Genomic DNA, 27973 nt, shown 5'->3' with positions numbered 1-27973 from the left:
CAAACTTTTAAACCTTTAAAATAAAATATAAAACATTGCTAACAGCACCTTGAGAAAATGGCTCTAGCATAACAGCAAATTATAGACTACAGCCAGGAGTCGGTGCTCACGGCTTTAACCCTGGCACGCAGGTGAAACAGGTAGAGGAACTCAGGCAAATTTGAGCCCAGCCTGGGCTATGTAACATAACCCTGTGTGTAGAAAATCAAGCAAACAAACAAACAAACAAACAGAAAAGTCACTAAGGAAATGCTGAGAAATTCAACCATGTTTAAGTTTAAAACTTTTATTAGACAAATGGTAAAACTATATAAGTTTGAAAAGCCCTCCAGATCGAGAGAAAAGATGAGTAGCAGAAAAGATCCATAAATATGAAAGACACGGATCCAGAGATAATCGAGAGTAGGCTTGGGCTCATATCAGCCTCTCAGGAAGGTAACTGTAGAGAATCGGTCCTTCCGGTTCTCACCCAATAAGAGGCCATTTCGCCCCACGGCACGGCTAAGCTTCGTGCAAGCCACAGATACTTCACATTGGTGAAGAAATGAAGTGCATTCACTGCTCATCACAAGGTGGCTGAAATAACCTTCCTGAAGCAGTATGGTGGCAGCTAGGGAACCCAGAGATGGCACAACCTACTGTCCCACAAGTCTTCCCTCAGGCACAGTCTAAAACATTCCTCCATGAGGGTGCAAAAGAACATACTCAGATGGGCTTGAAACAGTGATGAAAATAAAGGACACTGGAGAAATGAAGCACACACGTATGAGAGCAGAGAGCCTGCTTTAGGGCCAGCATTACACACTAGTGGCAAACACGTATAACCCCTGGACTCAGGGGGGAGATGTGCCGAGAAGTTCAAGGGCATCCTCAGCTGCAGAGGAATCTTAGAGTCATCCCAGACTGCACGAAACCCTGTCTTAGAACAAACAAAGCAACCAAAATGCTGTGTATACGAGACAGAGGCAGGTGGATCTCTGTGAGTTTGAGGTCAGCCTGGTCTATATAGTAAGCTCTAGGACAGCCTGATCTGTCTAACACAGAGACTCTGTCTTAAAAATATATATAAATAAAAAATAATAAAAAAAGGTGTGAGGGGTATTTTTAAACAAAACAACATCAAGAAAGAAACAAACAAACTAACCCAGGAAATCAATACAGCAAAATTATGTTTTAGCAAAGGGTGGAGGTCCACAGGTGTAATCCCAGCACAAAAAAAATGGCAGAGGCACGAGGACTGCCCACAAGATGTTTTGTTACAAGAACAAAAGTAACTATGGAGGTCAATAGAGAGATAAAGATACAGTGAGACCTCTAGGTAAAGGTGGCTCAAATCACTCATCAGCTGGGGAAAGGACGAGGCGTGCATGGTGTGGGATCTCAGGAGGAGCACGGCTATTTCATGATCTGAGCAATGATCAACCACGGTCCATGGGCACCCTGTCCCTGAGGCCTGGGCTTCCTGTCACCCTTGTTGTCTCTGTCACATTAGAACACCCCTCCCCCTTCTCTGCCTGATGTCTCCTCCTAAGCCCTGCCTAAGGCTTTTCTGCTTTCCCCACATTCAAATGACAAAGCCTCCCTTGGCTGGCTGCCCTCCACAGTCAGGCTCTTAGGGAACACCTGTACCTCTGTGTGGACAGGCCTCTACCTCTACTCCAGGGTGGGGCAGCTGGATCATGCATAGCAAGCAGTATTTACTGAATGAAAAAAAAATACTCGTCAGTTAAAAGGTAAGACTTGAATCTACTGAGGACGCCCACTCCGCAGCCCCTCATCCACCTTACCCTACTGGGCTTATTCGCAACCAGTGTGCACACTCGCCTTTCACACAGTCTTTTGAACTTCTGATCCTCCTGCATCGACCTCCTTGGCAGGTTTACGAAGTTCTAGAGCTAGAACCCCGGGCCTTCCCCATGCTATGTTAGCACTCTCCCAACCATGCTGACCCCTGAATGGTGGCACTGAAACCTTTTGTTCCACTTAGAGTACACTGAATTACTTTTTTATATCACTTCATTTATACTATACTATATTGCTTTTTAGGTCACGTATTACTGTATTGCTGAAGCTCTGCAAGCTTTTGGGTTCCACTGGAGGGTGGAACAGTGCACAGAGAACACAAAGTATGACGTCAGCACAGGCCCGTATTAACAGTTAACAATGACTGTCACCAAAGGGGCAGCAAGTCAGTCATCGGGCACTAGCAGTCCAGTCTAAGGAAGTGAAAAATAAAACCAACTAACAGACCTGCTTGCTCAGTGCCAGAGAGACGGAAAAATAACCCAGCACGGCTCTCCAGCAAGCAAGCCCAGCAACAGTCTTTTCCTTCCTGAGGTAAGGCCACGGTCCCTTCATTCTTTCCGGCTGTGAGCACCCTAGGAACCTAGAATGAGAATAATGAAATTCTGCCCAGCATCCCTTATGGACCTCTCTTTAGGATTGTAGTCCATTTTCCTCTTTGATCCCAATACTACACTTTCCTTAGTCTCTGCATCCAAACTTTGCAATCTATCAGCTCCTAGGCAGCTCTAGAAGAAGTCTAGCCTGGGACTGGGGAGATGGCTCAGTTGGTTTGTCTTGCAAGTGTACAATTTGAGTTTTAAAAGGTATGGTAACTCGAGCTCCCAATGGGGAGCTGTGGTCTGGATCAGCAGAGTGCAGGGGATTTCTGGCCAGCAAGTTCTAAGGCCCAGGTAGAGACCTTCACAAAAAAACAGGTGGATAAAGTGGATAGCTCCTGAGGAACCACTTAAGGTTGACCTTTGTCCCCCTCCACCCGTCTCTCTCTGTCTGTATCTATCTCTCTGTCTCTCTATCTCTCTCTCACACACACACCCCAACACCACCACCACAACTATCATCAACAACAACAAAAATCTAGTCTGTTCCACCTCATGCCTTTAGTATCTATTGAGAAGAATAAAATTAATCCAATGCCTCACTCAGTGGACAGGCATGTGTGTGCATTTATACGAAGGGTCAGAAGCTAGCGTGACACAATTCAGTAAGTGCCTGTAGCTCCTGCATCTGGTGGCAGGCACTGCTAAGAACCTAGGGACCCTTCAGAGTGACTAAGGAAGGCACAGTAAGCATCACTTGTAGTCATTAAAGCCAGTACATGTGTTCGCCTTGGCACTCATTTCGCCCAACTCCCTTCGATGCCCTGCGAAGACAGAGCCTGAGACTCACACAGAAGAAATAAAAGAAAACAGTTGTCATCTTCACAAATTGCCTGCCCAGACGTGTTTCAGGAGTGGGTTCTTTCCACAGCATGAAGTGTGAATCACCTCTGCGAATGTATCAGCAAGCCAACCAGACAGGCAGGATAAACCGATTTAAGCTTCTCAGCTTCCAGACTCCACCCAGCGGGTGTAGACGGGATGCCTGCAGGAAAGAACCAGTTCAGACCTCACTCTAGAAGGCTCGCTGTCCTGCTCTAGGCTGAGGATCAGAGCTCTCCTGAGAACAACTGTCTTCACAGACACCCTGCCCAAGGCGGGGAGACTCAGGTTGCATCCCTGAAACAAAAAAGAAACGCTACAAGGTGTGGCGATCCAGGCCAGTAATCCCAGGATTTGGGGGGGGCTATGGCAGAAAGAAGGCTGTGAGTCAAAGGCCAACCTGAGTTATAGTGTGAGTACCAGGACAATCTAGGCTACAAAGTGAGGCCCTATTTCCAAAAACGAGAGAGAAAGGAGGAGAGGACAGACAGACAGAAAGAGAGAGACAGAAAGAAACCAAGGCAGAGGGAGGAGGAAGGGAGATAGGTGGGTGGACGGGCAGCAAGGCAGGCGGGCAGGCAGGCAGGCCGCCAAACCAATGAATAGGGTCAGTGTTCACCCGCCAGCTGACTGCACCATCTAGTTTTCTGGTCACGACACTCTCAGGACAGCTTGAGGCTCCTGTCAGTGTAACAGTCAGTCCCTCAACCTCAGTGACCGAGCACTCGGAGTACCGAGCACCACATTGTGGCTGGCGTGTAAATGGCCAATGCCTTTCCTTTCCTTCACAGTGGAGAGGTGGGATTTAGGAACGACACTTCTCTCTCTCTCTCACCTTACCTGGACAATGAGGACCTTCTTTACCAAACCTCTGGGGGAGCCGTTCCTGCTGCCCAGACCTGCGTCCAACCCTCCTTTCTCTGCCCCATGCATCATCAACTTCCTGGCCAACTTCCGGCTTTCCTTCGACTCTTACAACAAGCACTTATTGCATGTGAGGTCCCCTCTGCTAACACTTCTCTCTTACTGTGACTCCTCCGTGGTCAACTTCTGAATGTAGCCACTGTCTTGCTCAGCTGGACGGAACTAGACGGGCTTCATTCTGCATGCTTAATCCTGTACCTTTGGATAGACAGCCCTGCTCCATTGTGGCTTGGCCTCCTTTAGATCGTCTTTTTGTGTGTGCATGTGTGTGTTCACGTGTTCATGTGCACATATATGTCTGTGCCTGTAGAAGGCAGGGGACAACCCTTGGTGTCACTCCTTAGGTACCATTCTCTTTCATTTTTACGCATTTATTTTGAAACAGGGTCTCTCACTGGCCTTGGGTTTACCAAATAGGTTAGGCTGAATGTCCAGTAATCCCCAGAATCTGTGTGCTTCTGCCTCCCCACAAGGGATTATAGAATGGAACCACCATGCCTAGTTTTTCTTTTCTGTTTTAAACAGGGATTTGGGTATGGATCTCAGGCGATTAAACCCTATGCCAACTGAGCTTCCTCCACATCCCTCATCTTCTTTGTCTGATAGACTCAGACATCTGGGTGGACCTATCAGATACTTCCTCCTCCAGGCCTGGCTGGCAGGATGTGTGCCTTTCTTTAGTGCCTCTATGATAACCCAGTGAGTCCTTTAAGTATGGATGTGTACCTTTCTGCTCGGCTGTGTCCCTTCTAGAAGACTGAGCTCCTTCAAGTGAAAGGCCACGGCCCGTGTCCCTAGTTTCTATTGGTTCCCGTCACCATTTGTGCGGAAACAGGGAGTGAATAGATGCAAACAAGACTTAGATAGGCGGTGTGAGCAGGACAGAGAACAAGAACAGTTCTCATGTCTATACCGAGCTGACTTTTCCTGCTAATCCCACTTGGGAAAAAAACAGTATTCTCAGTTCTCTTCATCTCAAGAAGTAATGGTTCAAAATGCCTATGGCACTGTGCCACCAGCCGGCCTGAGACTCAAATCCTGACCTCCGCAGTTCACGGTCACTGGTTTCCCCACTATCTACAAATTGTTGCCTTTATATTCTCCTCATCCAAACCTGGGATGCAGAAATCAACCTCCCTGTTCTCTACCTAAGCAAACTGCTCATGAGAATGTAAACATGAACACAACAGATAGTCAGTCAGACAGACAGACGTAACACACACACACACACAGACACACACACACATACACACGCACACTCACATTCCACCTCAAACCAGGAAATCACAATCCTATCTGGTAGGAAAGCTATGCAAGCCACCTTTACCTAAGTACACCCTTGGTACCCAGCAACACTGAGTATCCAACAATATCTTGACTTTCCATCAGCCTTGCACGCCTGTTCAAAGAGCCAAATGCATGCATCGTCCTCTCTTGCCCCAAATCTCCACTTGTAGGTCCCATAGTCCTGTCCAATGCCAACCCAATGCAACCATCTGCCTTCTTGGTGCCCACCCAAGTCTTCTCAGGGTGGCTGCAGAAAGCCCTTGGCTTTACAGGCTGTCATCTATGGACCGTCCACCATGTTTCTCTTGACCCTCCCTCAAGGCTGACCTCCTAAGGAAATGTCAGCTTGCTCCTTCCGCAACCCTCTTCACTTTCACCCTCCACCAAATGTCAAGGCCACCTGGACTTGTAAAATCTGCAGGCTGCCGCCACACGCTTGTCTCATGAAGCCTTTCTACTGGGCCAGCCTTGCTTTCCTCCTGCTCACATTCCTTCCTCAGGTGACTTTCCACCGTGTTCTAGTTTTCTCCTTCCCTCTCCTCAACCACAATGGGGTCCTGATGCTGCACAGTGTTTGCACACTGAGGTTCTTCAAGACATTGCAGGAATGAGGCCTTAGCTTCGGTCCCCAGCGCCAGATAAACTGAGTGCGGTGGCTCAAGTCTCGTACTTGGCAGGTAGAATCATTCTTTCTCACTCTATACACTTCCCCCACTGATGTCATCACTTTAGTGGTGACGACACAGTCCAGCGGGTCCTTTTGTGGGTGCCTCTATGGGCCCACCACGAGTGTATTTCTTTCCACTCGATGTGTCCCCCAAAAGACTCCTATGGACAGATGCCATCCATGTGCTGACAGCTATTGGTGCCCCCTGGACTCTCAGTAATTGTCCCAGAGACAAGCTTTTTTCCTGAGAGTCAGTTCTAACATACATCTGCTTGTGAACTTCCCCAAAGCCAACCCCATAAGTAATCTCTACTCGCTATGCCCAATATAGATTTCATTGTTTTATGTTATATTTTGTGACATGATCGAATGTAGCCAGAGATGATCTTGAACCTCTGATCTTCCTCCCTTTACCTGCTAAGTACGAGGCTTGAGCCACCACACCCAGTCTATCTGGTGCTGGGGACCAAAGCCAAGGCCCCATTCCTGCAAGACAAGCTTTCTACCAAGTCCCAGCCCAGGCCTCAGAACAGACCTCTCCTCCTCTAACCACAGAACATTTCTTCTTCTTTTGCTCGCTTCCTGAATAACTTAGACATGTTGTCTACACAGCTGCAGAGACTGGAATCTTGGGACTCATTCTTAGCAATTCTCTTTCCCTAATTCTTGGTATCAATCAGCTAGTAAGTCCTGCCAAGAGCTAAACACCTCTTCTATGACCACAATATTTTCTTTCCCTCAGCACAGCAGGATTAAGGACATAAGAGAAGGTGCTCTGTGTCTAGGCACTGGGTAGGGGCAAGTGGTATTAGGGTCTCATAGTCAGTGGTCTCCTGTGCAAGATGGCCTTGATCCTGAGGATGCGCAGGTAACTGATTTTTCAGCAAGAAACTTGATGACTCAAAATGGGATTTGATAGGGTAAGAAACATCACTTGTGCTTGTTTATTTTATTGCCCTTCTAAACAATGATGCTCACTCGCAAATACAGAACATCCTCTGCTTAAGTAGAAAACCAGCTCCTTCCTCCTTCCAAGTCCCTCCAGGGGAGAATAGTTTCCAGATGAGCCTCGGACGTGCAAAGCAATGCCTGAGCAGGGTCAGCAGAGACCAGCTGCAGGGCTGTGGTGGTAGACTCAGGGCACCTCAGTTGGCAAAGTGCTTGCCTGGCAAAACTGAGGCCTTGAGTCTGATCCCCAGACCTCACGTTACAAATATAAGAAGCCAGGCATTGTGATGTGAGCTTGCAGTCCCAAGACTTGGGAGGTGGATTCGTGGTGCAGGCAGTGCCAGTTCAATGAGAGACACCTAAGGAATGAGTGATAACTGAAGTTGGCCTCTGGACACTACATACATGTCCACACATGTGGACACACAGACACGAACCCACAGAGACACAGTAGAGACACAAACACACTCTGTCCTGTCTGTAAAGTAAGGTCAGCTAGGAGGGTGGGGTGTAGAGCATGTCCATACAGGTGGACACACAGACACGAACCCACAGAGACACAGTAGAGACACAAACACACTCTGTCCTGTCTGTAAAGTAAGGTCAGCTAGGAGGGTGGGGTATGGGGCATGTGCTCAAGTAGAAGAAAGGTTTGGAAGCATGACAAAGGGCATGCCAGGCTTAACAACCCGGCGACACCGTTGACAAGACTATTTATTGATTCAGCCATTAAAATGCCACTGACATAAAGTTAATAAAAGTCACAAAGTAACTAGGAATGTCATAAGAGAGTTTAGATGTCTTTGTTGGCCTGGAGTGATGGTTCAGCCATTAAAGGCTAGAGTTCAGTTCCCAGCATCCGCAGTTGTCTCTCCAGAAACCCTGGATTCTTACATCTCTGCATTCATGGATACCTCTGTTTGTCTGTTTTCCTTTGCAAACAGCAATTTGTAGAACTATTCCAATGTTGAAATAATTCTTTTGGATCTGATATTATTTTTAATTACATACAATAAATTTATAAAACACTTTTTAAAATGTCTTTGTTACTTGTTCAACTATGTAAGAGGAAGAAAAGGTATTGGAAAACAGTAAGAAGAGCTGGGCATGACAGCATCCAACTATAATCTCAGCACTTGGGAATTAGAGGCAGGAAGATCCAGAGTTCAAAGTTAGCCTTGGTTCTAAGAGACCCTGTCTCCAAAAACAAAGCAATAAAAATATAGACTAGAAAGGTCTGGGCACACACAGAAAGCAGAGAAGAGAAGATGTGCTTGCAGAGACCACTCTGACAGCATGCTAAAATCATCAAATTATACACCTCAAGAGGGTTAATTTTATGATGAGTGAGCTATATACCAATAAAAACATTTATAAAAACATTTAAAAGAATAAGCAATTAAAAAAAAAACAGTCAAAGCGTGTACCAGTATTTAAAGGAAAAGCAGGCGATTTTCTCTGAGCCCAAGGAAGGAGCACAAATCATTTCTACATTCCTTACGGGAAAAAAAAATCACTACTTAAACCATGAAGACAGGAAGGGTTGAGACATCGTCAAAGGCCGCAAAGAGCGCGGTCAGTGCCGCAGGACCTCACCTTCAACTCCAGCAGCTACCAGCTCTGCTCAGAGGTAACTTATTCTTCCCAGCACCGTCCTGCTGGGGTCCGTTCCCCAGACAAGCATCTTTTCTAGTATGTACCACACAGCACACTATGAAACGTTTAGGAAGAGTATCATTCAAGCCTCAGTGACTCAAAAAAGAAGAAACATTGCCCATCAGTGGTCACTTCCTTTGTAAGACAGAGTTCCAAACAAGGGTACCGGAGGAGGGGAAAAGCAGAGGGGCGTAACTCCCTAAGCACACATGTGTGACTATGCTTAGGGGCTGTTAGAATAGAGGCAGCATGCAAGGTTGTTGGGAAATTATTTTAGCGAAGGCAGGGGCTTTGTAAACCATCCTAATAGGTGGATGCCGGTCACGGAAGCAAGTGCAGAAGAGCTGGACCTCTTTGCCAGCTTACTCGAGCCAGCAGGTCACTCATAAGCAAACCGAAATGAAACAAAAGACTACCTTTTAACTTCCTTCTTTGGAGCTAACTCTCTCAAACTCATGGAACTAAATGGAAGAGATATTTTGTTTGTAAAAGCTGGATTCAAAAGGGACGGCAGCAGCTGGGATCCTGTACAGAAGAGGAGGGGTGAGGAAGACGAAAGGAAGTCCTAGGGGGTGAATATGATCAAAAACATTGCATACATGTATGAAAGTATAATAACGCAACATGTTATTATGTTAACTTGACATATGTGCTCATAAAAACCTTCTGAAATCAGATGTTTCGTCCAGTGTCCTCAAACACACGGGTTCCATGCAACTAAAGCTGGTCGACAACCAGCTTTGTCTTAAAGAACCCTCTCGATTTAAGAAACTGCCAGCCACTACAGACAGAAAGAGCACTGATTGCAGAGTCAAGCTGTAGATCTGACTTTGGAGGATGGAATAGGTCCATGGCTACCCTGAGCTACATAGCTGGTCTCAAAAAAACCGGAACAATGGGTGAAAAATGTGTTTCACCAAACCTAGGAACCTGAGCTTGAAACTCAGGACCAGCATGGTAGAAGGACAAGACTAACGTTCACAATTGTCCTCTGGTCTCCACACATGTGGTATAGCATGTACGTGCATGCGCGTGTGTGCACACACACACACACACGTGCACCCTCAGTAAATATAACCTTTAAATTAAAAGAAAAAAAACACAACCAAAAAACCCCTAGTCAGATATGGTAGCACAAAACTATAATTCTAGTACTTAGAAGTAAAAACTAGAGGGTTAGAAGTTCAAGGCCAGCCTGGGCTACATGAGACCATGTCCCAACAGAACAACACAAATTAAAACAAAACTCAATAGCAAAATTAGATGAGTAACTTTACTCTTCATACACTCCTACATTCATGCAGTAGGTGTCCAATAAATGCTTCCTGAATCCCTTCATGTTGTTAATATTCAGCAAGAGCTTAGTAGGTGTTTACACATATTTCATTTACTCAGCCCAATAACACTAAAAGTACACTTTCATGCGATTTGCATGTTTTGAATGAACAAGTCAGGCTTTGCGGAGATTACTAACAGGCACCTGTGAGTCGTCTGTTTGGTGGCAGAAAGGATGGAAGAGTTCTTTTTTGTTGTTATTGTTGGTTTTTGTTTTCTTTCGAGACAGGGTTTCTCTGTGTAACAGCTCTGACTGTTCTGGAACTCATTCTGTAGGCCAGGCTGGCCCCAAACTTACAGAGATCTACCTTCCTCTCCCTCCCAAGTACTGTGATTAAAAGCATGCACCACCACTGCCCAGCTGGAAGAGTTCTTATGCCCAGTGAGTGCGGCCTCTAGGAACTGGCCAACATAATCAGAGTGGCCAGGAAACATACAAGGCTCGTCTGCCCGGTGTTTGCTTTGATGCTTTCCAGCCCAGCTCTGGAGAAGCTGGGCAATGAGGCTCAGAGTTTCTGCTGTTCTCGCCCTGGGCCAGCAGTACTGGGACCCCCAAGCCACTCACAGTAAAAGCAGGATCTTGGCCACACTCAGAAACCAAAATGCACATTTTAATGAGGTGTTTGGGGGCTATGTGTGCATCAGTTTGAGTTTCAGAGTCGTAATTTGAACTCTCTCCAATTGACACACTTCTTTAAAATAGAAAGAAGAAGATAGAGAAGGAAGAGAGACTGTGCCGGCTCCAGAGAGAAGGCAGCCAGCTTGTGGCTGAAGAGCCCTGCCTTGGCCTGGGCAGGTCCAGGGAATGTATAAGGATCCCAAAGGAGCTGACGACAGAGGCAAGAACTGAGTCCACAGGCAGTGTTCAACTTTGAGGCCAGCCTGGACTAAATGGGAGAGACCCTGTCTCAAAACAAAATCAAAAGCCAACATCATATGTACAGAGTGCTCTGTGACTCCACGTGGTTCTGAAATCTGCTGGCCTGTGTCTTTGGAAGCAGGCATCACTAAACAATTAAACAAAAATACACTCTGCCGGGGCTAGGGAGACAGCCCAGTGAGTGAGGTGCTCGTCGTCTTCAGTCTGAATCCCCAGCGCTCACGTTCATAGTCAGGCATGGAGGTGAACGCTTTTCATCCCAGCGCTCGGGAAGCAGGGACAGGCAGATCCCTGCGGCTTGCTGTCCAGCCAGCCTAACGGAAGCCGTAAGTTCCGAGTGAGAGACGGGCTCAAGCGAGAAAAGGAGAAAGCACAGAAGGCTCCCAAAGAACACCGCCAAAGCTAACCTCCAGCCTGCCACCTTCCTCGCCCACAGAATTGGTTTCTTATCAGGGCTGAGTCATCAGTTTGAATACTGACATACTTGTAAACACGTGGACAACAGTAAGCCTAACATAAGCTCCGGGTTATACTGGATTTAAGTGAGATATCCTCAATAGAGCTCGTGGTTCACTTTTTGCATGGCGTATCATCTCAGACAGGAAACTCGGCTTCAAAGCAAAGGGCAGCTGCTGTGCCCTAAGTGGACGAGTCAGGCGAGAGGAGCACCTGGCTGGTCTCAGCTGGCTCAGCATTGCTCTCCTGTGAGCTGGCTCTCCCGCGTCCTTGGAGTTACCAAACTGCGAGAGCTCTGCCTACAGAGAGAGGCCCAGCAAGAAGGATGCTCAATTGCCTTTTTCTTCATTTCCCATTTTAAAGGGCTGAGGACATCTATTAAGCCCACCTGGCATACAGACCAAGTGATCCCCAGCACCATATAAAACCCGGAGTGGAGGCACATACCTATCCTTCCAGCACTTGGGAGGTAGGCAGGCAGCCAGTGAGCCCTAGCAACCCTACTCTCTTTGTTCCCCATGGTACTGGAGTGGCAGGCTCCAGCTGCCATGTCTGGTTTTTCACATGGGTGCTGGGGTTTGAACTTGGGACTTTAAGCTTGCACAGCAAACACTCCCACCTATGAACCATCTCCCCAGCCTCTGTATTCTCCACATTCTTAACCTGTTCAGAATCATCCTTTGACTTCTGGGATTGTCCGTGAACTGCATCACAGTAAAGAAAGTCGGTGAGCATGCTCGAAGCTGTAGGGCCAGCAGGAAACTAAGCAAAGCTGGGCAGCATGGTCCCAAGGAATCTGACTCAATGCCAAGTCCAGAGGCCACTGCAACTCAGATACATATTAACTAGTGAAAGAGTCCTTGACCTGGCAAACCCACAGGTCAGAGCAATGTCAGGAGTAAATCATGTCTGTGGGTCTTCCTACCAGTCCCATATTCTCAGTCCAAACGACAGCCAGCAACAGGCCTTATTAAAGCCTCGCAATATGACTTGCAAGACGGCTCGGTAGGTGAAGGCACTTACCCCATGTCTGAAGACATGGATTCACTCTCTGGACTCTCTCTGTCTCTCTCTGTCTCTGTCTCTGTCTCTCTCTCTCTCTCTCTCTCTCTCTCTCTCTCTATCTATCTCTATCTCTCTCATACTCACACGCTCTCTCAAATTTGTAACTATAAAAATGGCACATGTGAACTGCATTGCTTTTTCAGAGCTGATGCAGACTAGGGATGAATTAGAATGACGGCCACAGCCCTGAAAAGCAGTTGAGATACCAGGCCTCAAGTCAGAAGCACGACATTCAATAGGAAGAACAAAGGGAACCACAGCTAGCCTGAAAACAGCCATCAGACTGACACTATATCTGGAAGCTGTAGTACTACAAGGTGCAATTGGCAGAGTCTGTGGCTATTCAGCTAAAATAAGAGACCTTTCCAATAGTCCAAAAACTAGGGTTATAGATACTGCCTCTGTGGCTCCAGAGGGTAGAATGGAGAACACAGGATGTATCTGAGCTGCTGTTCTAGGGCTATGAAGAGACACTGTGACTAAGGCAACTCTTACAAAGAAAACATGCAATGGGGGACTGGTTTAGAGTTCCAGAGGCTTAGTCCATTATCGTCCTGACAGAGGCATGGAGACAGTCACGACAGAGGAGCAGCAGCTGAGAGCGGCATCCTGATTGATCTACAGGCAGAGGAAGAAACTCTGGACTTGGCATGAGTTTTCGAACCCTCAAAACCCCTCCCCTAAACACACTTCCTCCAACAAGATCACATCTCCTAATCTTTCCTAAGTCATTCCGCTCCCTGATGACTAAGCATGCAAATGTGAGGGCCACCCGTATCCAATCCACCACAGTGTGAGTGTTTCAGCAGGATCCATGTGACTCTCAAGAGTCACCCAGAGAGACATTCAAAAGTAAGCATCGGAAAACACAACGTCTGAAATCCAAGTGTTTATTGCCCATGTCACCCATGTGAGCCCTTCCTAGAGGATCCTCCTATTCGATACAGAGAGTGTATCCACTTTAGCTTCAGAACTCTACAGCTACCATGGTCCCTCAGACCTGGGCCAGTCCTTTGGGGACCACACAGAGCAGAAGTATCTTCCTAACCCACCAGTACAGAAGGAAGGAAGAAGAAGATGGATTTGCTGGGGTCTAGTCTTGTTGCAAGAGATCTGGCAAGCAGAGACTCATGCTACATTGAGGAGGTTGGCTGTAGTGATATTTTGTTTATGTTTTTAACAAATAAAGTTTGCCTAAAGACCAGAGTGCAGAGCAAAGCCACTAGAGGCCAGGCAATAATGGTACACACCTTTAATCTCAAGACTCAGACAGAGGCAGAGGAATCTCTGTTAGTTCAAGGCCACCCTGGACTACACAAAATCAAATCTGTCTAAAAGAGAAACAGAACTCACACAAAGGTGATCCCAGCACTTGGGAATCTTGTGCCTTTAATCCCAGCACTAGAGAGGTGGAGACAGGAGTGATATGGCTGGGTGAAGACAGGAATATAAGGCGGGAGGAGACAGGAGCTCAGTCAGTCTGAGCTTTAGTGGAGACAGGTGCAGTCTGAGGTTTATTGGAGACAGTTGCAGTCTGAGGTTTGTAGATGAAGCCTGGAGGTGTAGTCTGAGGACAGGATCACCCCTTCAGTCTGAGCATTAGTAGAGGTAAAAAGAACTCTTTAGTTGCTGGCCGCTCTGCTTCTCTGATCTTCAGGAAAGCTTTATTTATTTAGACATAAACAAAATGTCACTATAGCTGGCCAAGTGAAACTCAGGGAGAGAGGCTGGGCTGTGGGGTCTCAGGGCTCACAAAGCAGCCATGTATGAGGGTCAGCTCTCAGGATTAGAGATCCATATAGACCACCACTAGCAGGGGGCTCATTCCATCGACAGTGAATCCAGCCGGACCCCAAATTCATTAATTCTTAAAAGATTTACTTTAATTTTTGTTTTTTTTATTGTATATGTGTGTTTTGCCTACATGTGTATCTGTACACCATGTGTGTGCAGTGTGTGAAGATGCCAGAAAAGACCATCAGAGCCCCTAGAACTAGAGTTCTATACAGTTTTTAGTCACTCAGCTGTTGCTGGGAATCGAACCCAGATCATGTGGAAGAGTACCCAGGGCTCCTTACTGCTGAGACATCTCTCCAGCCTACTTTATTAACCCATTTAAGATATGTACAAAGAGTGTCTACGTGTGTGTGTGTGTGTGTGTGTGTGTGTGTGTGTGTGTGTTTTCCAGGGTTCAAAATGGGGTCCTCATTTATATATCCCTACTCAGCTCCAAGACATGAACACCATTTTATGTATTACAGCAAACAGCTGGTGCGAGGCACTCTTGTTCAGATAGAGACTGTCTCCTTTGCTGCCTCAGTAACAGACCTGTTCTCAAAGGACCCCTCTGTCCATGCACTGAGAAACAGCCTCTGTCCATACTCCATGAGTTGCTGCTTAAGCCGTAGAGTTAAGCAGACACATGACTTTGGACTCTAGCTTATCAGCATGGATTTATACAGCAGTAGTTAACTCTATCATGAACTTAGGTATCTGGCCACATTGTCAAATGTCTAACTAATTTTATCTAAATCTCTCTGGGCAAAGGTGGTAGGTTGGGCTTAGCCTTGCGCCACAGAAAAGCCGTTGCTTCCCTCAGGATGTCGGGATGTAAAGGTGAAGGGTGCCATTACGCAACGCAACGGAAGGCCCTAGCAGTCTTAATATCCAGGTGGGGCTGTTCTGTATTTAGGAGTAGTACAGACTTTTTGTTTGTCTGCATTGGCTCACAGTTAATCCAGACCAGGCTACACATTCTATATCCAAAACTAAGCTCATAAACCTTGCATAATTAGTAACTCATAGGCAGTCAGTTTACTGTCTCTCTTCTTCCCTCTTGAATGACTGTCTCAGGTGCTAGAGAGGGCTTCAGGCAACAATGGCAGTCAAACGTATCCCTTGGGAGCTCACAGTCAGGGGAGGTGATGGCGAATTCTGAGCATCAACGGCCGACGGGAGTGCCGTAGGAAGTAAGAGTAGGAATATTCAACCCAAGCACTTGGGAAGCCTGCCCCTGGAAAGGGATATTGTAAAGGGGTCTTGAAGACATACAGGAGTTGACTGAGCATTCAGAATAGAAAGCACAATCCAGGAAACAGAAACAGGTGCAGATGGGTTAGAATTCATGAACCAAAAGCTAATAAGCAAGACTGTGAATGTTTGAACAAGGGTGGCAGAGGGTGAGAGCCAGGACTGTCAGAGGCGTTGTCTGCTTAGGTGGTGGTGTTTCTATGCAGAAGTATCATGAGTATCAAGGATCAGGGCTATCAACAAGAGTATGCACTTTAGCCTAGCATGTGGGAGTAGCATCTATAAACCAGAACAATTACACGGAAACTTTGTGTCTTGACTAGGCAATGTTAATTTCTAGTGGTATGGTTTTGAAGACAGTTTGGGCTCTGATTCTGGTTAACTCAGAAGTTCTTACATTACACCACATACACATATGCACACACACAACCAGGTGCACTATGCTGTTTAGCGAAGTTCTGACCTCCCTAATACTGAGTCCGTACCCCATAGGTGTGAAAATAGACTAAACACCATCAACATTTCTGCCAGCCTGGGCTGTCATTTGATCACTCTGCTCATTATTTTCTCATCTCAAAAAAATTGATACCAGTGGTCTACCCAACACTTTTACAACAGAACCTATAACCATCTCATACTATCTATACCCATTCATTAAAAAAAAAATTGAATAGGGAAAGAATCTGGAGCTCTTAAAGACAAAATAGCTAAATTTAGTAAGATAGGTGGCAACGTTGTATCCTTTGGTCTTACGCCTACTCTTCCAGACACCAGAGAAGGGAGAGACCACACAGTGACCGGGACATGCTTACAGAAGCAGCTTTTGGGTATTGTGGGATATTTGACACACTGTAAACCGCTACTTTGCCTTTGTGCTAATTAAATAAAATCAGCCCTGGGTAGGAGTACAAGTTAGCAACTAGTTGCCAGAGTCATAGGGTGTCTGTAAAACAACAGAAAGATACACAGGAAGAAGGGGGGAGAGACTTAGTGTAGGGGAGCACAAGGACACTCTCTTTCAGAGACACAACAAAGAGAGAAGGTCAGCTAGTTGCTACTCAGCCTCTCTGAGCTAGCAGGTTTTCACCCCAGCCTTTGACTCCTGAGTCTTATTGATAAATAGAACAATACAAACTTAATTAAAATCTGCGTTTGGCAGTAACAACAAAGCTGGTATTTGCAGGAACGGAATTCCCGCCAGGCTTCAGTCTGAGCAGCGGGCCACTGCTAGAGAAGCAGGCTAGTAACCGCAGAGCCACATCTGCAGGCTGAAACAGCAGCCGGTTAAAGCGCAGCCTCTGCCAATGCAGAAACATGTGAGCATCTAACTAAAAGTTCCAGGAGTCTTATTTACTGATCCATTCAGATGAACTGTTCAGAATAGGTAACACCCAAGCAGATAGGCGAACAATGACTGCCTAGGGCTGGTACAAAAAGGAGATAAGTTTCTTAGAGGTCAATGAAAATATTTTAAAAATGAATTATTATTGTGATGGCCATATAACTTCATGCTGAACAGCACTCAAATGCAGATCTAAAGGGTTAACTTCATAACTTATCAATTATGTAATATCAAGAACAATGATCAAACACAATTTCCAGGGCCAGTGATATGACTGGGCAGGTTTTCAGGCGCTTGCTGCTAAGCCTTGGAATCCAAGTTCCATAGGAAGTACATGATGAGAGGAGAAAAACAGTTCCTGCAATTTGTCTTCTGGTTGCCTGACACACATTCCATGTGCACAGATACACACGTGACATGTGTATGTATATATATAAATATATATATATATATATATATACAAGCAAATAAAAATAATAATAAAATAATTTGCAAACTAAAAGTGGTGGTGCAGGACTGTGATCCTAGCACTTGAGAAGAGGGTGTAAAAAGACCAGGAGTTTACAGCCAGCCTGGGCTACATGGAATCCTGCCTCAAGAAAAGGAAAACAATGAGAAAATAACATCCAACACTCGGGATCAAATATCCTTTAGTTACCCCTTGTGACTGCTCTCTTCCAGAATAAACATCAGAAACAGATGTACAGACCAAGAACAAAATGTTCAAACAACTATCATGAGAACCGTGGCTATGCTTGGAGGCCGTTTGGTTTTCCTTGGAAATGGTGGTCAGCCTTTAATACTATTTAGGAAGAACTAGGTAATTTATTTGATTTTGACTTTTCCTAACCTAGAATAAATGGAAATATTGCTTCATTCATTGTCATTGAAATTTGCTAAATTGCACAGAAGGAAAGAGTAGAAACAGTAGCTATGGGACAATGGCAGAAACTCAAAAACTCCCCACAGAGTGGACTGGAACCTATGGCCCCAAAAGCTCACTCCTCCCGACCTTCAGTGACCTCTACTAAATGAGAACATGAAAAACCAAAACTGGCCATTCCCAGGTTTCTCCCATCTTCGTTATCCCATCTTCTCTAAGGAAGCCTCAGGACATTGGCATGCTCTTCCTGCCCAGCCATCACTGCTGTCAGACTAAGCAAGTGTCCCCACACACTGGATGTGTGGGAAACACATCCCAAGGCCTTTCTTAGACTGATCTTTCAAGTATTAAGTGAAATCACCCCATCTTTTGTTTGTTTGTTTGTTATTTTTGTTTTGTTTTGCTTTGCTTCTCGAGACAGGGTTTCGCTGTAACGCTGTAACGTTGGAGCCTGTCCTGGAACTCACTCTATAGACCAGGCTGACCTCGAACTCACAGAGATCTACCTGCCTCTGCCTTCCAACTGCTGGGATTAAAGGCGTGTGCCGCCACTGCCCAGCAAAATCATCCCATCTTGTAAAAGTCATCTTGCCTTAACTCTCTCCTGTCAACCTCGATCTGATTAGATGTGCATGATAAATAATGAATTCTTAAACTGGGAAGATGGTCCAGTGGATAGCACATGCCAGGCAAGCATGAGTATGGATCCCCAGCTTCCCCGTGGCAGCCAGGCAGTGGCACGAACATGTCCCCTAGTGCTACAAGGATGCTGAGGTCCTAAGGGCTCACACTCACTGTCCACAGTCACAGTCAAGCCTAAAGTACTGAATCCAGGTTCAGTGTGGCTGAGACTCGGAGTAGCAAGACACAAGACGGAGGGGCAATTAAGGAAGACATCGCAATAAAAACCTCTGGCCTCCACACAGGTCACACAGACAGCTGGATTGGCACACACAAATACTACAACAACAATAACAACAACAACAATAATAAATCCCTATTACAGAAAAACTTAGCCAGGCATGGTGGCAAATACCTTTAATCTCAGCACTTGTGAGATCAAAGGAGGTGGACCTCTGTGAGTTAGAGGACAGCCAGATCTACACAGCAAGTCCCAGGACAGATGAGGATATACATACAGATATCCCAAAAAGAAAAAGAAGAAAGGGAAGAAAAAAAACTTTAAATTAAAAAATTTGAGATTACCCATACTCACGCCTGTGGCCCGGTATGGGAGCTCAGTTGGTAGAACTTGGTTAATACGCATGAAGCCCTGGGCCCAGACCCAGCGCTGTGTTAATTGGGTGTCATGGCACACACCTGTACTCCAGCGTGGGGAAGGCGGAGGCGAGCAGATCACAAGTTCTAGATCATTGCAGGCTACATGTTGAGTTTGAGGTCAACCTGGGATACATGAGACCCTCTCTCTCTCCCTCCGCTGTCTCTACGTGCGTGTGTGTGAGAGAGAGAGACAGACAGACAGACAGACAGACAGAGAGGGAGGTAGGCATACACACAAACAAAACCCATCCCCTACTCTACACTACTACACTACTACACTACTATGTTCCATTAAATTTTCTAAATGTATTTGCCAAATGTTTTAGCCAAACGAGCATAAGCTGTTCACCCAACATTTTGAAATGAGCATTTACATTTTTAAGGGAACGACACATCTCATACTCTTGGCTTTCTGCAGAGCTTCAGAAAGCCCAAGGATTGACCAAATAACTCGAGCTTTTCTATATCGGCAGGAAATCATGCTGGGCAGGAATGACGAAAACACAAAACTAAATAAGAAGTTTCCTAATCTTAGTGATTTGATAACTTTAGCCTTAAAGAGTCTAAAACATTTCAAGTCTAGTTTTGGTCAGTAGGAGACAGAATGCAGGCCAGTAGAGCTCATTCTCCACTCCAAGTGGCCACCTCTAACCTTAGTAGGCAATGTTTGAGGAGGGGGGAGGGGTAGGGCGGGGGTGGGGACAAGCTTGCACACCTGAGCATGAGCATAGGAAAAAAGAGGCCAAAGTCAGGCATCTTTCTCACTCACTCTCCACCTTACTTTGGATACTGGAGCTTTCGAAACTTATCTGGCTACACTGGCTGGCCAGCAAGCCCAGGATGTGCTACTGTGTCTGCCGCCACAATGCTGGGACCACAGATGAACAACCACTGAACTGGCCATCTCCCCAGTCCATTACTGGTCTTGCTTATGGACCACAGACAAGCTGTGATTAGTCACTGGGCTGTGGCCATTGGTCATCAACAGAGAGGTAGGGAAGCCCAGAACAAGCTCACACACGTGGAGAAAGGACAGGAAGGGCATGCCTTCCTGAGTGACAGAGCTTAACTGACGATGTACCTATGATAGGAATATCAGCACAGACGTCAGCATTGACATGGTCACTTGTCATGAATGATAAACACCAGGGCACGTTTTCTAAAAAAGAGAACCTGTCTGTCTTCCACTGATTTAGCCTGACTGGACTCTGTGAGGCAGCTGCTAACTGTAAAACGGGGACAATTAGTCAAGATTTTAGGGGTGGATGGGGCATGGAATAGAAGGCTCAGAAGAGCAGCCACACCAGAGAGTGCCTTTTGAGTGGCAGTCATTCTTCCTGTGGCTGTCACTGCCACTCCAGGACAGGTCAGCTCGAACTTCCTTTGGGTTCTTCAGAGCTGGTAAGGGTGTGGTTTGTTAAGCTCCCGGAGACTAATCTGTCCTGGGAAATTGTTTCTCATTGTCATTCTGAAAACAGTGGATCCCCAAGGTGGACGGGATCACTCCATTTCTCGATGCTTGGTGTGTGAGTCCAAGACTATGCAGGCCAGTGTCTGGAGTAAACACGGTTAAGGACAAGAACCACGGGGTTAAGAACAGCATTGGCAGAGAACACAGTGATCACTACAGTCCCTAAATAAAATCTGACAGGACCACACACAAGGACCTCCCAAACCTTCTCCAGCGAAGATGAAGGCTGAGAACAGGCGTGAGCAGAAGCATGGATGGAATTGGAAGAGGAAGTGAAAATGGCAGCTGCTCTCAGCTCTCTTTCCTTCTAGCGCCATTTGAGTGTCCGGCATAGGCTAACTCAAGGAGGATAGTCTGCCCAAGGCAGTCTCCAACCTTGACCTAGATTCGCTCTAAAGGAAAAACTGGCATCGCATGCTTCGGGGTCATCAGCTGGGCCATAGCCTTCGTGATGGACACGGGACAGCTTGAGCACCTGACTGGAAACCAGATGTGGATAAAAATTAACCAGCTCAGGGCTCCACTTGAGATATGATGCTATAGAATCAGCCAAAGGCTGATGGCTGCTTAACCTGAGCCAAAACGGCAGGGATCCAGGATGTGCTAGGCCAGTCTGTCAAGATGGTGAGAACTTTGTGACCGTCAAGGGCTAGATGGCTGAGATAGCTCGGCCCTGGTTGGCAGACACCCAACACTGCCGCACGGCCTTCATATTCCTCATGTTGAAAAAAAAAAAACGTAATTTTTTGAGTTACGTGCTCTGGAAAAGCCCCTAAATCTGGTTTGTACTTGTATTTTCCCACTTCTCATATTATTTGTCATTTGGTGTGGTTCTATTGTCAAGCAGAGGTTGGCATTGCTAGGTGAGAAAGCTCAGTACACGAGAACAAGCTGAGATGGCCAGAAGGCATAAAATAGTCAGACTCTTAAGGATGTGCCCATACTACTCAGCACAGGTAAATGATCAGTGTGTGAAATGGCTTAATGTTTTTCTCTAAAAATCACCAGGCATCAACAATCACATTGATAAGTGTTCTCTTTTAAGATTTAAATTAATAGCATTTAGTCAGGCATGGTGTCTTATGCCTTTATTCCAGCACTTGGGAGGCAGAGGCAGATGAATCTCTAAATTCAAGGCCAGCCTGCTCTACAGAATGAATTCCAAGACAGCCAGGGCGACACAGAGAAACCCTATCTAGAACCCCACCCCAAAAGAATTCAATAATTAATAACTACACAACGGCATAGCCAAATGCAGTGGAAGCAAACACATAGTGTATAGTTGCAGGGCAGTAAAACCAGGGCCCCGTTGTCTTTTCAGGAAGCTAAAGTTTGCCTGGAGCATTTGAGGTTAGAGTAAGTATCTGGGGAGGCGGGGACAATAACTGCGGCTGTCTGAGGTGTAAAGTACATGGTTATAATCCGAGATGGCGTACAGCCTTCTCTTTATAGCATCAGCATCAGAGAGACAGGAAGTAGAAGGAACCTTAAAGGCACACACACACGTCACACGTGTACACACGTATCACACGCATACCACATATATACCACATGAACCACACATGCCACAAACACGCGTATCACACATATGTACCACATATACACATGCATGTACCACACACAGGTACCACTCATATACCACACACACATATACACGCATACCACAAACACGCGTATCACACATATGTACCACATATACACAGGCATGTACCGCACACAGGTACCACACACAGGTACCACACATATACCACACACACACACATACACACACACACACACGCCACACACACAATACCACACACATTTACCACACACATACCACAAACACGCGTATCACACATATGTACCACATATACACATGCATGTACCACACACAGGTACCACACACAGGTACCACACATATACCACACACACACACACACACCACACACACAATACCACACACAATACCACACACATTTACCACACACATACCACAAACACGCGTATCACACATATGTACCACATATACACACACATGTACCGCACACAGGTACCACTCATATACCACACACACAATACCACACACACATATACACACATACCACAAACACGCGTATCACACATATGTACCACTTATACACACGCATGTACCGCACACATTTACCACACACAGGTACCACACACAGGTACCACACACACACACAATACCACACACACATATACCACACACACACACATTCACCACACACAGGTACCACACACAGGTACCACACATATACCACACACACACACAACACACACAATACCACATACACACATACCACAAACACGTGTATCACGCATGTACCGCACACATCTACTACACACATACCACACTCACACACACACACACCACACACACATATACACACATACCACAAACACGCGTATCACACATATGTACCACATATACACAGGCATGTACCGCACACAGGTACCACACACAAGTACCACACACAGGTACCACACATATACCACACACACACACACACACATACACACACACCACACACACCACACACACAATACCACACACATTTACCACACACATACCACAAACACGCGTATCACACATAGGTACCACATAAACACATGCATGTACCACACACATAACACACACACAACACATACATACCACACACCACACATACATACCACACACATGTACCAAACATGTACCACACACACACAATTTCTGCTTCCCTTTTCCCTTCATCTTTAAAATCCAGTAAGAAAAAGATGATAGAAGATGCTGGCGCACTGCCTGTCCCATCGGGGAAAAAAGAGAGTGGCAATAATAGACACATATTAGCATATTTTAAAACATTAGTTCATCCTCGTGAACCAATGCATACTTACACACACAAGGCAGAGAAGCCATAGTTCCTAAAAAGCACACACTTTCAGGCAGTGGCAAATGGAGCCCCTCTTGCAGAGTGGTCTTGTGCGAGATGGCTTCAGGGCAAATGCAGAGAGGCAAAATTGCTCCCTACCTGTCTCTTTAACTCCAGGAAAGCGAGCGAGCTATTCTCTTGGCACTTTATTTTATTAGCTTCATTTCTTTTTTATTATAACATGACTTTCGCATCTTACACATCACACTCCAATTTTACAGTCGTGTTTATTTTTAGGGTGACCTCAGGAGCTACCCGTGAACAGACACAACAAACAAGGGAGGAACTGGGTCCCCTCTGAGCCCACCTGGATGCTGGATCCACCTCAGTGGTATTGTAGGTATTTCACAAGGCATCTAGCAAAGCACCAGGGTTTCCAAACTAAAACTGAGCTGACATCTGAGCCACCGTAACTGTGAGGAGTAGGCCCCAGGGGAAACTGTATCCAGCAGGCAGAATGAGAGAAAAGGGGACTTGCTAGAAGACAACACACTGCTCCGTTCAAAAGCTAAAACAAAATCACTATGCTTAAAATCGAGTTCTGCCTAGCTGGATGTGGAGGACGCAGAGAAAGCCATTACAAAAAAAAAGTAAAAATAACTAAATAAATAATGCTTACAAACAGTTGCAACCCTTTAAGTTACGACTCCAACACACACATTTCCTCTTGGCTCCATTTGGACTGACAGAAAAATATCCTAGTCAGAAGAATATAGCCTCCAGTCCCGCAGGATCAAGGGACTCAAAAGGTTGTTTCTAACACAGCAGCAGGACAAGCCTCCTCCTTTCTGTCTCTGTCACCCCAAGTCCCTGTCAGCACAGAAAGAAAATCTGACATAAAAGAGTTCAAAGCGTTACTAACCTGAGGCCCCTGGCAAAGAGAGCCGCTCCATTTCACTCTAAAGAATGAATCCTTCCTATGAAACTAATGTCCAAAGCGGTGGAGAGTTGAGATGGGGGGAAACTGTCACCCCAAGAATCCACATAAACAGGGAAAGCCGTCCTGTTCCAAGCTCAGCTTTGGCAGGCTCCCTAAAGGCAATTCAAGGTGGCCAAGCCCCCACGGAGGGCAGCAGCCAGTAAGAGGCAGTAATGAACTAGAAACCCCACCCCATATGCTAAGTAGACACTGCTGTGTGAAAGAGAGGGCAGAGGGAGAGTGAGCTAAGGCTCAGGACTTTTGCACTGATCGCCCAAGAAAACCAGAGCACACACTTAAACAAAGAGACGGCTCATGAGCTTGTCTCCCCTAGACTCTGTATTAAGGGGCTGATTCATGTAAAACAAGGGTGGTACTGTCTCTCTCTACTGGGGTCATGAAATGACTTTTATAAGTGGTGCTGATCGTGAAACATACAGCTCTGTAATTTCACATTTTATGAGAGAGATGTACGGCATTATTGTTTCCCAGAGCCAAACTCATACTATCGCTAGCTCTCAACTTTAACATAATATAGAATGAGCTTTAACCTCATTACTCACAAAAGCTCAAAAGTTAATAGAGTTCACGGGGAAGATCAGCCAAAGGCCCTCCTAACGTCAGGTCTGACTTGGTGTCCATAAATCTATAAGTCAGCTTTGCCGCATCAGTTCATCGTGTTCGATACACAGGAGGGAAAGGTTTTTCTCAAGGGGCCAGCGTGATGGCCCATCGAGGAGGCCCTTGCTGCCAAGCCTGAAGACTGACCAGTCACCAGCACCCACACGGGAAGGAGCGAGCTGACTCCCACGGATCATCCCCGACCTCCACATGTTCACTCAAACACGTGTGTACTCACACAAAAAAATAAATAAATAAAATCTTAAAAAGGTATTTTCACGCGGATCGTTATCTTTCGATAACATAGACCACAGTTTCAAAATAAGCCATCTAACTTTAACTTTCATTCCACAGAAATGTAATTGATAACTTTTTTCAAGCGGCGGAGTCAATGTTGATCCAGAACACTGTCTCTCCACTTTCAAACAAGGTGCACTCACCATAAATGAGGCTGACCCTACTTTTCAAACCCAGGAACAATGCTGATTTCAAGGACTTGCTACTCTTTTATTCAGAACCTTCTAATTTATTTACATAAGGTCTGCTTCAACAAAATGGTCCTGATTTCCTCTACACTGCAACCCAGAATTAAACAGGGCCAGGGAAACCGCCCCACTGGTTACCAAGCAGACTTAGATGCATTTCTGCTAAACTAAGTTAATCAGCACCTGAGCAACATAAGGGACTTGAGCACACTAGCTCAACAACGCCGGTCCGGAAAACCCAGACAGAGCTCAGACCCACCAGCCGCCTCCATCTCCCTCCCCCAGGCTTGGGTTCAACAGGAGAATCCCTGCACACAGAGAAGCAGCCTCAGGCAGGTAGGTAGCTAGTGGCTTCAAAAGTCCCAGCACCCCACCTGCTGGCAGGAACAGGAGCAGCCAGGACTGGTGGAACAGACCTCCAGGGAAGGAAGTCCTGCCCGGAGTTAGAACAAACAGGAAGGAAGAACCAGCTATGACGATGTCAATGCCATAAGTGATGTGCAGTAGGGATCATTAAAATGTTCCCACCTACAAGAAGTCACCCTGTCACACCAGCTTTGAAACAGAAATGTACAAGCAGACCCTCCACTCAGCTTGAGGAGCTAGTGGTGGGAGCGAGCCTCCTTCTTTCCGTAAAGTTCCTTCCCCTGGATGTGGTGATGGACACCTGTGATCCCAGCACTCGGGAAGGGGAGGCAGGAGGATCTTAAATTCCAGGTCAGCCTTGGTTACAGTCAAACCTTATCTTAAAAAAGAAAGTCTAGCCGGGCAGTGGTGGCGCACGCCTTAAATCCCAGCACTCGGGAGGCAGAGGCAGGCAGATTTGTGTGAGTTTGAGGCCAGCCTGGTCTACAAGAGCTAGTTGCAGAACAGGCTCCAAAGTTACAGAGAAACCCTGTATCAATTTTGTTTTAAAAAAAGTCTATCTTTAGGATTTATTTTTTCTGTTTTTCTGTCATAACTTACTTCTTTTAGGCATGCCTGGTGTGTACAGAGCTCTAGATTTGTTCTCTAGAGCCAGCAGGTGAGGTAGCTCTCCTGTGATCCTGGCACTAGGGAGGTGGACAGACAGGAGAAGGGACCAGAAACTCAAGGCCATCCTCAGCTACAAAGTGTGACATAGCCTGGGCTATCCGAGACTGCCTCAAAGAGGGAAATAAAACAGTAATTCAGGGTGGGAAGATGGCTCAGTAAAGTGAACACTTTGCAAGTACAAGATTCTGGGTTAAAATTCCAGGACCTACATAAAGCTGGACGCGGTAGCACAGGTCTATAATCTCTCAGAGACACGGAAGTAGAAAATGAAGACTCCCAGCTAGTTCCAGAGCCAACCAGTCAGGTGCACAGCACAAGCGTGCGGGGACTGAGATTGTCCTCTGACCTCCACAGGTGTGTCCAGGAGAGTGTCATATAAGTTAATGTTTCTAAAACTCAAACCCGATATCAACCTCAGTGAGGGTGGAACATATTTAAAACCCCCGCAAAATGGAATTACATTGGGATGCGGCTTCTAAATCAGCTGAAGCATTTAACTAAAATGAACAAGGCGGCACTATTGGAGCTCCTGCTAAGTGCCAGGGTGGATGGAAGCCAGGTGCCTTACACCACAAGGCTACACCCGACTAACTCCAGGAAGCAGAGCTGTCCGAGGAAGAGTGTCCTGACACACAGTCACGGAGTCAGGCCAGAGAGAAAGTCACTGGCCCTAACCATGAGCTTCTGATCCTCCGCATGTATGACAGAAAACAGTTGTGGGGGAATGTCTGTACCTACCATGTCTAAACTTTTTCCTGTCATTATCCCTGAGCAATTACAGTTTAACAGCATAATCGCTGCTAGACTGTAAAACAGTGACCGCCTGACGCAGCAGCGCCTGAAATAGCAGAGACATTGCATCATGGACCATGAGGAGTCTTGCTTGAGGCCAGTTAAAGCCTATGGAAGACAGGTGTGTGTCAGGCAAATCATGTCACTTTATACATTTGGATGCATATTATCCAAACCCATGAGTATTCAGGGAAGGCTTGTAGTGATTGCCATTGGCCACAGCAGGACACTGTGCTGAACTGGCCATGTCCTTGGCCAGACTCTGGTTGGTGTAGGAGAGAAGGGAGGCAAACAAGAGACACCTGGGACAGCTCTCAGCAGACTCTCCAGAGAAGCAGCACAAGACTGAGAGCCGGAAGTGACAGGCGAAGGGAGGTGTGCCCAGACAGTAGGCACTTGCTCATCCTGCCAAGGCAGATGAGGACATGGGGGGGCAGTGAGCATCCTTGAAGGAAGTGTGCTCAGCTTGGAAAACTGGCAGGATGTCATGGGGAAGGCGGGAGGAAGGCGACTCCTCTAATTTCACCTAGTCAAGACTTGACTGGGGAGCATGGTGAAGAGGCTAGGAAGCAGGACCAGGCAGAGTCGTAGAAGACAGAAGGCACTCACAATAAAGAAGGACAGGTACGTGGCAGTGTAGTTAAATGTCCAAGTTCAGGGTCAAGGTAAAGCCCAGCTGATGAAGCGCTTGCCCAGCTTGCACAAATCCTGGCTTCAACCCCTAGCTCAGCATAAATCAGGTACAGTGGGACAAGGC

The 27973-nt window shown here is 46.3% G+C and overlaps 1 protein-coding gene across 4 annotated transcripts in view; it reads right to left on the bottom strand.

Moving 5' to 3' along the window:
- Pld1 (phospholipase D1) overlaps positions 1 to 27973 on the bottom strand; it is a 200996-nt gene that overhangs the window by 137409 nt on the left and 35614 nt on the right. The window contains exon 1 of one of the 4 annotated variants that reach the window (XM_075950992.1): positions 24227 to 24398. The exons of 2 other annotated variants lie outside the window; for them this stretch is intronic. The gene's annotated coding sequence lies outside the window, so the exon portion shown is untranslated. Of the gene's footprint in view, positions 1 to 24226; positions 24399 to 27973 lie in introns of those variants that run through there. One more of the 4 variants, XM_075950994.1, reaches the window with a different exon arrangement.

Source organism: Microtus pennsylvanicus, chromosome 16 (genome assembly GCF_037038515.1).
Source record: "Microtus pennsylvanicus isolate mMicPen1 chromosome 16, mMicPen1.hap1, whole genome shotgun sequence".
Taxonomy (NCBI): domain Eukaryota; kingdom Metazoa; phylum Chordata; class Mammalia; order Rodentia; family Cricetidae; genus Microtus; species Microtus pennsylvanicus.
The sequence above is the reverse complement of the archived record's forward strand: the minus strand, read 5'-3'. Positions and strand labels throughout refer to the sequence as shown.